A 12,789-nucleotide genomic window follows, 5' to 3' on the forward strand; every position below is an offset into this window, starting at 1 on the left:
TGAATAAAAGGCATTACTGAATCATGTCATAAATTACTCACTTAACAGAAGGAATTGTAGAGCAAATCTGCAACACGTCAGTTTAAGACATCCAGGCCACCTTGCTAGCTTGAGAATTGGTAGGAACTACTAAAGTTTTGATTACCTCTTCTCCAGGTTACAAGGCTTCCTTCATAGACTATTGCTTTTAAAGAAGTAGGCAGTTACAGGGTCTGGAAGTTTTACCTCGAGTCTCTAGCAGTGCCGCCCCAACTGTCCTGAGATCTCCCTTGAGTTAAACTGGGAACTTCCACTGAGAAATCCCCCGCCTTGAAGACTTCCTTTTTTGTAACTTTCAACAGCCAATCATGGCAAGATATTGAAACAAAGCAAAGACTACCAGAAAATGTTCTGTAAACCACCGTGGCTGTAACTTTGACTTCCTTTTGAAGCAAAGATACTTTACTTGAAGAGCTAGGACGTTTTAACAAAAATCCAGAAATCGTAAACCCCAAATTATATTTGGATTAAGCACATTTTCATGTAGCAAAATTTTAAAGTAAGTTTATTTGATAAATGTTTTTTTTAGGTTTTAAGAAGTCACTTTTTGACCTGAGCAGTGTATTTATAAACAGTAGGTGAAGACTAGATTTGAGTATAGTTGTCTTTGCTTCATGGCCTACAGAGGTCACTAGGATGAAGCCTAGTAATATTAAAGTTTATGCTGGATTCCAGAGCCTGACCTCATGTACTTAGAAGAGAGGTGAAACATAAAAGGCTCTTAAGAGCTTTTCTCCCTGGGACCTCAGATTCTCTCTTCATGTGGATAATCATATATGCCAGCACACTGGGGAAATGCTTTACAAATACATATATTCTTCTCAGGCTACTTGGAGCAAAACATCAAGTTCTACATGCAGATGGAAGGCGGCATATGCACCCCAGACATTTTTCTTTGTTATAAAATTTTAGAGCTGGAAATGTCCTTAGACACCATCTGTTCCATTTCCTTTTTATTACAGATGAGGAAACAGGAGAGGGTAAATGCTCAAAGTCACCAAGAAAGTTAGAGGCAGCATTCTGATTAAAATCTGTCTTTTGAATGAGTGTATTTTTCTCAGTGTAGCAAGTTATTGAACAGGAAAAGGACTATAGCGATTGAGCAGTCTCCTTGTTCAACTCCTGCATTTTATAGATGAAGAGTTTGAGACCTTACCCAAAAGTTCACAGTTAGCAAAAGAACTACAATTTAGAACTTTGGATTCTTGGTCTAGTTTCTTTTCCACTTTAAAACACCACCTCTCTTAAATTAGATGTTAAATAAACCTGAGTTATTTCTATTCCTGAAGAAATTATTCTATAAAAAGGAAATAATTCTGAATTAATCTAAAGTGATGAATAAGCTTATGATTAAAAACATTCCATTTATTCATCTAACATATCATGAAGTATTAATTTCCTTTAGCACCTTACATTTTATAATGAACTTACTGATATCAAACATTAAACTTTTTTGTGTGTAATGGGAAAATAAAACCTATCTAATACTGTGAATACAGCAAATCAAACAAAAAAGTGAGATAGCCATTGGTGGAAAGAAAAGTTTTTTGTCAAGAATTTACACTTTTGAATTGGATTTTAAAAACATAGGTTTTTAAAAAATTTTTTAATTTTTATTATTACTTTTTAAAGCAGTGCTGATGTCTTAACTGGGAAATGCCCCTTTGATCTCTTTATTCTGTGCCCCCTCCCTCTTCTATTTACTTTGGCATGTGAGCTTGGCATGAGCCCAAGCCCCAGCAGAACTGGCTAATCCAGGGTAATTGGTCTCAACCTGGCGGGGCACTGTTTGCAAGAAGATCCTGAGGCCAAGACAGAGAAGCTATAGTTAGAAACGCTTGTGGAGGAAATTTTGGCTGCGTGCATGGAATTTAGAACCTCTGTCACGGACTGGTTCTGGCTCCAGGCAAAACATGTGAGGCGGATGGAAGTTTTTATCTTTGTTGTCTCTAGTGGTTCCTTTTCCTATTCCCTCCCCCTCCTTTTTTCCTCTCAGAGTCTTAAACCATGTGACTGGAGCAGATAGAAATGCAGAGATTCCTGCAGGGGAGGAAGGAGCAAATTGGTACTGAGGGATTGGCAAGGATTAGGGTCCAATGATTAGAAGAAGGGGGGGGGGATTCAGGGGGTGGGGAGCTCCCATCCCAAATGAGACAATGGGAGGCACAAGTCAGGTTCCCATTCAGGCAGAGGTGAATGGCCAAGGGTTTGCTAATCAAAGAATGAAGAAATCACCACCAAGGGACAACAAGGTTCTCTAGGCAGGTCTGGGTGAAAGACGTCCTGAAGAAGAATCCCTGGAAAGCAGAGTCTTCCCTGGGGATAGCGGAGGGCGCAGAAGCCTGTGCTCTTCATTGCTGACTGGGATTCAGAGATAGACTTCCTCCTTCAGGATGGGACCCAGGTGCCTGTAACTCTGGCCAAGAAGTTAGTTAGGCAGCTGGGCTGCATGCGGTAGGTGTTTAATTGGAAAACTTCGTTCAGACTCTTTCAAGGACACCTGCAGTATAAATCTATGTTCCAGGCATGGTATTTGTGGGAGGAACAGACTTTTTTAGCCTCTACTTGCTGGTGAGCTGATGCTACAGGATTTCATTGGCCCATGGCCGCAGCAGGGCTGGGATCTGCAGGGATGATGGATACGCTCTTTTGCTACCACCTCAGTCTCTATAAAGTGCACTGTGGGGAGTAGTTGATATCACTACTTTGCAACTTAACATAAATTTATTCCAAAGTGTTGCTCCAGTGGGGATACTTATATTTTCTCTCTTAGAGACTTGTAGAATTAAAATGTCCTTATTTAACTGAATTTCTGGTCATAGTGAACAGGGGAAGGGGATTTGGTGCAAGTAGGGAGGAGGTAGGGAAGGGGAAATGTCCTTACTTCTTACAATTCCTCTACTTAAGCTGTAACCTAAATTAATGACGGACCTCGTATCAGTAGGTACATACATTTAGCATGCTTACTCAATAAACATGTATTATCTATTATGTGTTAGGTTCCGTGCTGGGTGTAGGAATTATTAAAATGCTTTTTCTTGCCTTGGAGGAGCTCATGATCTTAAGAAAGAGACAGACAGGCAAACAACATTTTCCTCTGCCTATCGCCAAAATGAGAGCAGAGATACGTACAAAGTGCCGTGTGGGCAGAGAGGCAGTTCTCAGAGCTAGAGCAACTCATAAAGAGATGCCTAGACATCCAGGAACTGAGCAAGCAGAAGATCAAGGGTTAAAAATCAATATTATACCTTTCTGCATATTCTCAGTAAATTCATTCTTTTAGGCTAACCTTGTGGCTTTTTGCTCATTTCCGTAGCTTTATAAGTAAACATTTTCTAAAATATTAATTTTTTTTTTTTTTTTTTTTTTTTTTTTTTTGCGGTACGCGGGCCTCTCACTGCTGTGGCCTCTCCCATTGCGGAGCGCAGGCTCCGGACGCGCAGGCTCAGCGGCCATGGCTCACGGGCCCAGCCGCTCCACGGCGTGTGGGATCCTCCCGGACCGGGGCACGAACCCATGTCCCCTGCATCAGCAGGTGGACTCTCAACCACTGCGCCACCAGGGAAGCCCTTAATTTGGTTTTTAACATTCTAGAGGATTATTTACAGTCTTGATGATAGGTAGATACCATTTTAGTGTTTTGGGTAACTCTCGTTACAAAACAAAGCTGCGAAGTACACAGATGGCCTGAGCAGTTAAGAAGTATGTTAGGCCTGTTAGTTTTGAGACTAGGAATAAAAATACGACCCTGGTTTCCACAGTACTCTGTCATCCTCATTGTATGATGGCTACATACTTTTGACTATCAAAGGAAGAGGACACTTTGTGATGTATGATGAAATGAAGGTTGATAAAACTAAAATCCAAAAATATCTTGACAAACTCATGTTGTAGGCTGCTGCCACATGAACTATAACAGGAGTAATCACTACTCTCACTTACAGACTACATCACCCTACAACCATCAACCATCCTACAAACAAACAAAAAACACGAAAAAATTGCATAAGGCCAGAAAGGGATGGTGAGATGCAATTTGTAGCAGTCATACAAAAATGACTTAAGAGTTTCATCTGAGGTGGTAATACAGGGATGCTAAAAAAAATTCCAAAATGAACAGGACCTTTGAATTCCCTCTAGAATGAGGGAAGCACTAGTTCTGCTTTCAGACACATCTTTCCAGGTACCACGCTTTAAAAAGACCACAAACTATTTATTAAATACTCATCCATATTACATATGTATGATTGCAGGAATGGAAGATATTTAGCTTAAAGAAAATGAGAAGGAAATAATAGTATTTATACCTGAATTAAATTCTTCTATAGAGCTCCAAGGTGAACCTCAGACCAGTAAGTAGGAGCTAAAAGGAAAACAAATTTTGGTTCACTGTAGAAAGATCAACATTACAATAGTAAGAACAATAGTAAGTTACCCTGGGAGATAATGAGTTCCATGTTCTGGGGAAAAATCAAGCATGGGATAAATGACCGCTGCTTGGGAATATTGAAAGGTTATTAAAATCTCAGATGAGATAATAATGAGTAATACCTATATAGCATTTCCTGTGGTCCTGGCACAATTCTAAGTGCTTTACATGTATCACCTCATTTAATCCTTAGAAGTATCCTATGAGGAAGGTGCTCTTTTATAGATACAAAAACTGAGGCATAAAGGAAGTTAACTAATTTATCCAAGTGCATGTAGCTATTAAGTGGAAACCCAGACATCTGTCTCCAAAGTCCATGCTCTTAACAAATTCACTATAGTGCAGCTGGGATGTACATTATAATGCACCTTATTGAATACAAATTCCTTCATTTACTGAGGGCACAACATTTTAGAGGCAGTGAGAAGAAATTCAGGTGTTTTCTCTGTCACTTTTTATTCCTTCTTATGTCCAGTTTTGAAAGCTTCCAGCCTGCCAAGAAGTTAATGAACTGAGCATATGCCACCTCCAATCCCCTGCCCAACACCTACCAGTTTGGCCTTAGGATGGGCATGTAAGAATGGTATAATTGGAGACAGCAAGGTGATAGGAAAGGAAAAGGAGGGTGGGGCAGAAGTTGGGCTCCTGTGGAGAAGTGGAGGAGGTATTAGACTTGCTGCCTTTTCTCAAGTGTCAATTTAGAAAAAAAGGGCAACCTTGGAACAGATTCAATGCCATTAGTTAAGGAAGATGACAGTGCACATTTTGTTTCTGCAGATTTACTTAGCCTTCAATTTTTTTGCTTTCTCATCTGTTATGGATTGCTAAGTAAATCTCATAAAATAAAAATTCATGATACTTTCTACAGGATACAAGGTGAACTATCTAGGTCTCCATAAAAAAATCTCTATAAATTGACAGAATTTCATCAGGGAATGAAGGTACCTCACCACGGAAAGGTTTGTTTCAGGTATTATACATTCTACTTTCTCTTTTAGTGGCCAAGGTAGCAATAGTTCATTGCCAAATGGCCCTTTCATTTTGATCTATGTACTGGGATTTCTCTTGTCTGAGGTTAATGAGAATCACCAACCAAAAGAATGAGTCTCATAGGCACTTTCTTTCTAAGCTGAGAAACCCAGAAAATGATTTAGCTATTAGAATAGAGAAAATAGAAGTTACCTGGATCCTTCACAAAGGTCCAGAATTTATGAATGGTGCTTTTGCATTACCTGAAACATATTTATTTTGGATTTATAAATTTATGAAATTGAAATTGCTGTGAGGTGCTTAAGGTCATCAATAATTTTCTATGCGAGCACACAGTACAGTAATTTAGTCCTGATATAGTTTCTAACATTAGCAGGATTAATAGTTCCAACTTGTAATTCTATATAAATAAGGAGATAAAAAACATGTTAGCCCATCTATAGCCTCTATGACACAACACAGTGAGAGAAGAGAAAAGAGGGAGAGACAGGAAGGATAATCCTTAAACTCTGGGTTTTTCTATGGCTTTAATAAAATTAGTCAGGCTTTCAAAGATCTGACCTTTGAAAACGATTAGCTTGACTCCAAGGGGATGTTGGGAGGATTAACCAGCTGAATCTTGCAGAGAGATTTCAAGATTTCTCGCGTGTTATTTATTCTTTGGTTTACCAGTTACATTCCTTTTCAGTTTGATCATATTTGGAGGGATGCCAGAGGCATGATGAAAGATTTAATAAACATGGGTTCCAAATAAAATCACAAGCTATTGTTTGAGGGGGAAAAATTGAGGTAGTGCTAGAAGTGTAGGAGTAACTGTGTGTGTGTGTGTGTGTGTGTGTGTGTGTGTGTGTGTGTGTGTACATGCTGTTCTTTAGATAACCTTGTTGTATTCCTTTACTTCACAGGGGAAGAATCTGAGACTCAGATTGATTTTCTCGATTAACGGTGTTGACAGCTTTCTAATCTTTGGAATTAGAGATCGTAGATCCAAGATCATCTCTGACTTTACAATCTGAGGATGCTCTTAAGGTTTGGAAGCTGAGTGGAATGTGACTGGAGAACTTCAGATTACTCTGTTGGTGAATGGCCTATGTGCTTTGTCTCTTGTCATTGGGTTTCAGTTTTTAAAACATTGTTTGAATGGAAAAAAAAAATCTTTCTAGAACACCTCCTTCCCAAGTCATTCATTTACTCATTAGTCCTTCATTCATCAATTGCTCTGTGCTGATCACCCCTGGACAGAGGGCACCATAGAACCAAGCTCCACAACATTTCTGTAGCACACCAGAGGAATTAAGTATCACCGCTTTGTTGAGAGACAGTCTAACAGAAGGGTTAGGCACACAGTTTCTGGAGCCTTATTGTCTAAGTTTCAAATCCTGATTCCATTCTTGGATAGCTCCTTGCTTAAATCTTGTAGTAGTTTTGAGGATTGAATGAATGAGTATATCTAAAGCATTTAAAACACCGAGCACATGATGAGACTATGTGAGATTGTTGTTGTTGTTTATTCTTTGTTATATTTGTATTCACTATCTCTATAAAATCATAATGTGAATTTATACAAGCTTTACAGGAAAAATAGACAAGGGAAATTAAATTATTTAAGCAAGATCTTTTTATTTTTCTATGCAACATCCATATAGCTTTTTCCTTTTCCCCCTTATAGCCTATGTGCAGTTTGGGAAAACACTCCTGATTTCACGGGTAAGCTAGGATTGGCTTAAGCCAGTCAGCACATTACATTTCTCTGAACTTTGCTATTGGGGTGAGCATGTGACCTAAGCCAATCTAATCTGAGTGAATTTCAGGACTCTGCTTTGGAATACATAGCTCACTTTCCCTTTACCTCTTGACTTTCCTATTATGTAGTCCCCAAAGCACTTTTTTGATTGTTTAAGTGAATTTGGGTTGGGTTTTCTGTTACTAGCAACTGAAATCTTCTTGCTATAATACTCAATATAATAAAAAAGAAGTCATGAATAACAGCAATAACCACAAAAAATAGACTTTTGGAGAAGTTGCTATGCGGCAAGCACTGTCCTAGGTACTGATCTTTATAATAACTCCATGAGACAGGTATTATGATTCTCATTCTCTGTGAGTCAAAGAGTGAAACTATGAACACCATGTGCAAAGTATCATGACTGCAGACCTTATACTTCCACCAGGTCCTGTTTGTGGCATATTTTTGTGCCAATATTTTCACAGAAAACAAATGTAAATGTCTAATTATTCAGGCATCCTCTTCCTTGATCCCCCAGATAATTTTTTAAACTAAATATAGAAGATAATCATTTGGGCACAGCAATACTGAAACTTGACAATTAAGGCCCTTGTGTATTGAGGTTTGAATTTTTAATTTTGTTTGTTCATTTTGCTTTATTTTATTGCAGGTTTAATATGAAAATCCTTTTTTTCTAAAATTTGAATGTTCACTGCCTTTTTTTCTATCTCATTTATTGTAATCAAGATATTGGGCTCACTTGCAATAGATTACTCCGACAGAAAGTCAAACTATCTTTCTGGTTCTTTGCATTCTTTGGGTTTTTAAACAAATGCTTTGAAGGTTTATTCCTCAGGAATGAAGATCTTTTCTCCCCTCTATTATATCAATGAGAAGCCAATCAGGAAACAGACACCCTAGAGTAATTTAAACAGGGAAAGTTTTATATCAAGAATAATTAACTGTAACAGATGGTGATCTATGAAGGGTAAAGATAACTCAAAAGAATACTCTAGGGCTCAGGAGTGTACCCAAAGAGGGAACAAATGTGGAAAAGATCTCTCTTCCCTAAGGCTGAGATTAAGGAAGGCCACATTGGAAAAGGTGTGGCTGTGGACCCCTGGATTGCAGAGAATTTTGCAATCCAGTTGCCCAGACTAGGACTTATCCATAGATACTGGACAAGCAGGAACCACTCCTCCAAAGTGCAGGTGGGCCAAGGCTGGGAAACTGGCTTCTGGGATACCTGTGAGACTCATTGGGAAGCTGTCAATCAAGACGCTACTGAAACTTGATGAGAAGCTGTCTGCACATGTACCACAGAAACTTGATGAGGGTGAGTGCCACTGGAAGAAATGCAAGCATGAAGCTGGCAGCCGTGAGATAGGAACAAGAAGCAAATGGAAGATACCAGAACCAGTAGGAGAAGTCCTGTTCCTCTTATAGTGTCTCTCCAGTTCTCTTACTGACAAAGTTTAACATCGTGCTCATTGCAAAGAAGAAATATTCCAACATTCCATCTCCATTTTTTTAGGGCAGACAACAAAGGTGGCTTTGGAACTAGGAAGCAATACAGTTTTAGCTGGAACACTTTTGAAGGTAGGGGATTCGTTTTCATTTTACCCTGTTATGTCAGTATTCAATGGTAGCTTTTATTTAAGTATATCCTCTATATTACTTGAAGGTAGGTAAAACAGGTCTCTTATAAAATGTCTCTTCAGGTCCTCACCAAAGTCTTGAGGCTCCCCAAATCCTCCTTGACTAAGGTCCAAAATAGGTTGACTTTTATTTGTAATATAAGACTTTGACCCCAATTAAAATGTAACTACCTCATGAAAGAAAACTGTTATACTGTTATGGGCCGTTAAACCTTAGGGTGACTGAAGACTCTAATGATAACCATTGATAAGGGAAATGAGAAATTTTTGAGGAACTAGGATGGGGTGGTCACTGAAGGGGAACATGGGCTAAGAATGAAGAGGCTAGGAGTACAAAAGACAGTTTTGTCCATTTCCCAGTTTTGTCTAAACCGATCACATAGAGAAAAGGCAGGGAATAAGACCCTTAAGGATAAGGGAGATATAGCAGTAAATACAGTTACTGGGAACTTTGTATATGATAGGATGGCTTAGATATTTTTGAAGTGAAATAATGAATAACTAAACAGTAGTAGAAGATAGAAGTCCTCAACTGCATACAGTGGATGAAGGGGAGGGTAGTCTATGATGTCTAAGATGCCATCTGGCTCCAACACGTCAATAATTTGTCATTCTATTCCTTGGCATGATCGAATTTCTAACACAGAGCTTGTTTATGAGGGGACAGGACACAGGAGGAAATTGAGAAGAAAAGAAGGTGGAGTGGAGGTAAAGGTGGGGAGTGAAAGTGTGTGCCAGGATGGTTGCAGGTAGGTGGGCTGCAGAGATGACTTGCCCAGTGTGCAAGGCTGAAGGTGGGGTTCTTGAGAAGAAAAATGAAACTATCCAACTTGGAACAAATATAGTGAATTTAGTATTTGATGGTACATTCATTGTGGACATTCTGTTCTTGAATTAGAAGTCTTTTTTTTTTTGACCCTAAGCTGAAACTTTCCCCTATCATTAGGGAAACTTTCCTGTCTCTTCTGAACTTCTCTAAGCAACAAGATTCTGAAACACACAGTTTAGCTATATCTTACATATTCCTTCATTGTTGTAGAATTATTCCACGTATTTTGAAAGCAGAGGCCATGACTTGCACATAATTTATACTCTCACGGCACCTAGAAGTGCTATGAGGTTAATGATATGTTTAAGTTTTGATATATTATGAGTTAATGATATAATCAAAGGAAGAATTTCCTATTTGGCATTACATGTTAAGAAAAACTTCCTATAGCAACAAGACTCTTATTCACAGAAACAAAAGGCTAAAGGCTTTGGGCATTCACTCTTTTCTTGAATTGAGCCCCACCCAGAAACTTAAGGAAACCACCCAATTGAATACCTTGGTCCTGCCCATTTATAAGAATTATGGTCCAAATAAAACAAAGAAACTTTATGACAGTGCTCAGTACGAGCTAAAGTCATGACTGGCAGGACTCCAAGCTTTTTTCCAAGATTCTCAAAATAATTCAAGGTGTAAGACGAGAGAGCCAAAAATAAATATTAATAAAAAAGATAAAGAAACATATTTATTAAGTAACTTCATTGTGCCAGGTGCCATAGTATCTTAATGACTCACCTCAACCACACTATTAAGTAGATTTTGTTCTCACTCTGCAGATGAGAAAATAGAGATGGCAGGGTCACACAGTCACTGATGTGGAACCAGGATTTGGATTGAGGCCTGTCTAACTCTGGAGCCCAGGCTCTTTCTACCACATGACATGGTCTCTCTTGAGAAGAGAATCTATGATCATCAGAATGAGTGGCAAATTCACTTACTTAGATTAGGTGCATGACCTGGGTCTCCTCTAAAAGCAGAGAACATTTCCTTGAGGATTGGGTTTGTAGCTTTGAATGAAATTGGCTAGAATGAGGTGGGGCTTATCAGGGAAGTGGCCTAGACAAGAACCACAGTTTTAATCCAGTTGGTGGCCCAGCAGGGCAGGCGTGTGACAGGGAAGATTTTTTTCCAGCTGCCGAAACGAGGGGGCATGATCTGGAAACAGGTAGTACCACAGATGGGATAGCTTTGGAGCCTTGTAAATTTTTGAAGCTAAAAGTACCTGAAATATTTATTTGTTGGGATTTCCCATTACACTTTTAAAATTTCTGTCATCTAGAGGAGACAGCTTTTGTGTACACACATTCTCTTTCTGAGGAAAGGGTTATTTAATAACTGAAAGCTCTGAGTAGAATAAATTACTTGTACTAATATATGGGATACAGAGAGGTATAAAACATTATAATCTAATCTAATGAAGAGAAGAGAGATTAGAGGCGGGGAGATCAGTTAGGAATGATTAGACTGTACAATTGGCAGAATACGGGGACTGAATAAATGTGGGCAACCAAGGAAAGGCAGTTGTTGAGGATGCTACTGGGTTTCTAAGTGGATGACTGGAAAGTTGGTAATGCCAGTACCTGAGTGCTGAATGCTGTGTCAGACACCATTCCAGATGCTGCACGCAAATATCTCATTTCATTGAATCTTCGTAATCACGCTAGAGCCTAGATGAAGGATGTAGAGAGAACAGGACCATGGTGGTGGAGAAGATTTGTTCACTTTTATGGAAATTGATATTCAGGAGGCAATCGAGCATTCACGTGGAGATATCTTAGCCAGGATTTATGTTCACTCATAAAGTATTAAGGTGGTAAATCCTACAAGAGTCTGAGGAGACTGGAATTGAAGTTCTGTATCTCAATCATTATTCCCCCTTTCCCCACAATTTTACTGAGAAATAATTGATATACACTACTGTTTAAGTTTAAGGTGTATGGCATGATGGTTTGATTTACAAACATTGTGAAATAATTACCATACTAGGTTTAATTAACATCCATCATTTCTTAAAGATAAAACAAAAATAAAAGGAAAAAAAAACTCCTTGTGATGAGAAATCTTAGGATCTACTCTCTTAACTGTCCTATCTATCATGTAGCAGTGTTAACTATAGTCATCATGTTTTACATTATATCCCTCTTACTTATTTATAACTGGAAGTTTGTGTCTTTTGACCACCTTCCTTCAATTCCTCCTTCCCCTCCCCCTCTGCCTCTGGTAACCACAAATCTGATCTCTTTTTCAACGAGTTTGGTGTATTTATTTGTTTGTGTGGATTTTTATTAGATTCTACCTATAAGTAAGATCTTATTCCTTCTTTGTCTTACTTATTTCAGTTAGCATAATTCCTTTAAGGTCCATCCATGCTGTCACAAACGGTAGGATTTCCTCGTGTTTTTGTATGGGTGAATAATATAATATGTATATATCTCACAACTTCTTTATCCGTTCATCCACTGATGGACACTTAGGTTGCTTTCATGTCTTGGCTATTGTAAATAATGCTGCTATGAACATGGGGAGGCAGATATCTTTTCGAGTTAGTGTTTTCATTTCCTTTAGATATATTTCCAGAAGTGGAATTGCTGGATCATACAGTAGTTCTATTTTTGATTTTTTGAGGAAGCTCCATACTGTTTTCCATGGTGGCTGTACCAATTTACAGTCTCACTAACAGTGCACAAGTGTTCCCTTTTCTCTACATCCACGCCAGCATGTATCTTTTGTCTTTTTGTTACCATTCCCTTTTGAAACTTCTTGACAAATAATTACTCTCTCTGAACAATTCCTGTCCCCAAACCCCCCAACCCAAACTCCAGCCCCTGGGCCAGCTATAATCTTGTCAGGATGCATCAGCTTGCCTCTTTTTATTTTTGGGGTTGAGTTTCTGGGTTAGCTTTTTTGGTGACCCCTGAGCAGATGTACAGATAATGTGGGCTCTTAACACTGTTCTCTGCTCTTGGGCTTCAGAGAGGGTACGGAGAAAATGGAACCCTCCTACACTGTTGGTGGGAGTGTAAACTGGTGCAGCCACTATGTAGAACAGTATGGAGGTTTCTTAAGAAACTAAAAATAGAGCTACCATATGATCCAGCAATCCCACTCCTGGGCATAT

General features: G+C 38.8%; 1 protein-coding gene and 1 long non-coding RNA gene across 3 annotated transcripts in view; one reads left to right on the forward strand and one right to left on the reverse strand.

Moving 5' to 3' along the window:
- TANK (TRAF family member associated NFKB activator) overlaps positions 1–171 on the reverse strand; it is an 87,788-nt gene extending 87,617 nt beyond the window's left edge. The window contains exon 1 of one of the 2 annotated variants that reach the window (XM_073807647.1): positions 42–171. The gene's annotated coding sequence lies outside the window, so the exon portion shown is untranslated. The remainder of the gene's footprint in view (positions 1–41) is intronic. The other variant, XM_033860096.2, reaches the window with a different exon arrangement.
- Positions 172–8,716: 8,545 nt separating this feature from the next.
- The window catches only part of LOC141279088 (uncharacterized), a 36,549-nt gene continuing 32,476 nt past the window's right edge, over positions 8,717–12,789 (forward strand). Inside the window, exon 1 of the long non-coding RNA XR_012332842.1 lies at positions 8,717–8,783. This is a non-coding gene — a long non-coding RNA (uncharacterized lncRNA). The remainder of the gene's footprint in view (positions 8,784–12,789) is intronic.

Source organism: Tursiops truncatus, chromosome 7, assembly GCF_011762595.2.
Source record: "Tursiops truncatus isolate mTurTru1 chromosome 7, mTurTru1.mat.Y, whole genome shotgun sequence".
Lineage (NCBI taxonomy): Eukaryota > Metazoa > Chordata > Mammalia > Artiodactyla > Delphinidae > Tursiops > Tursiops truncatus.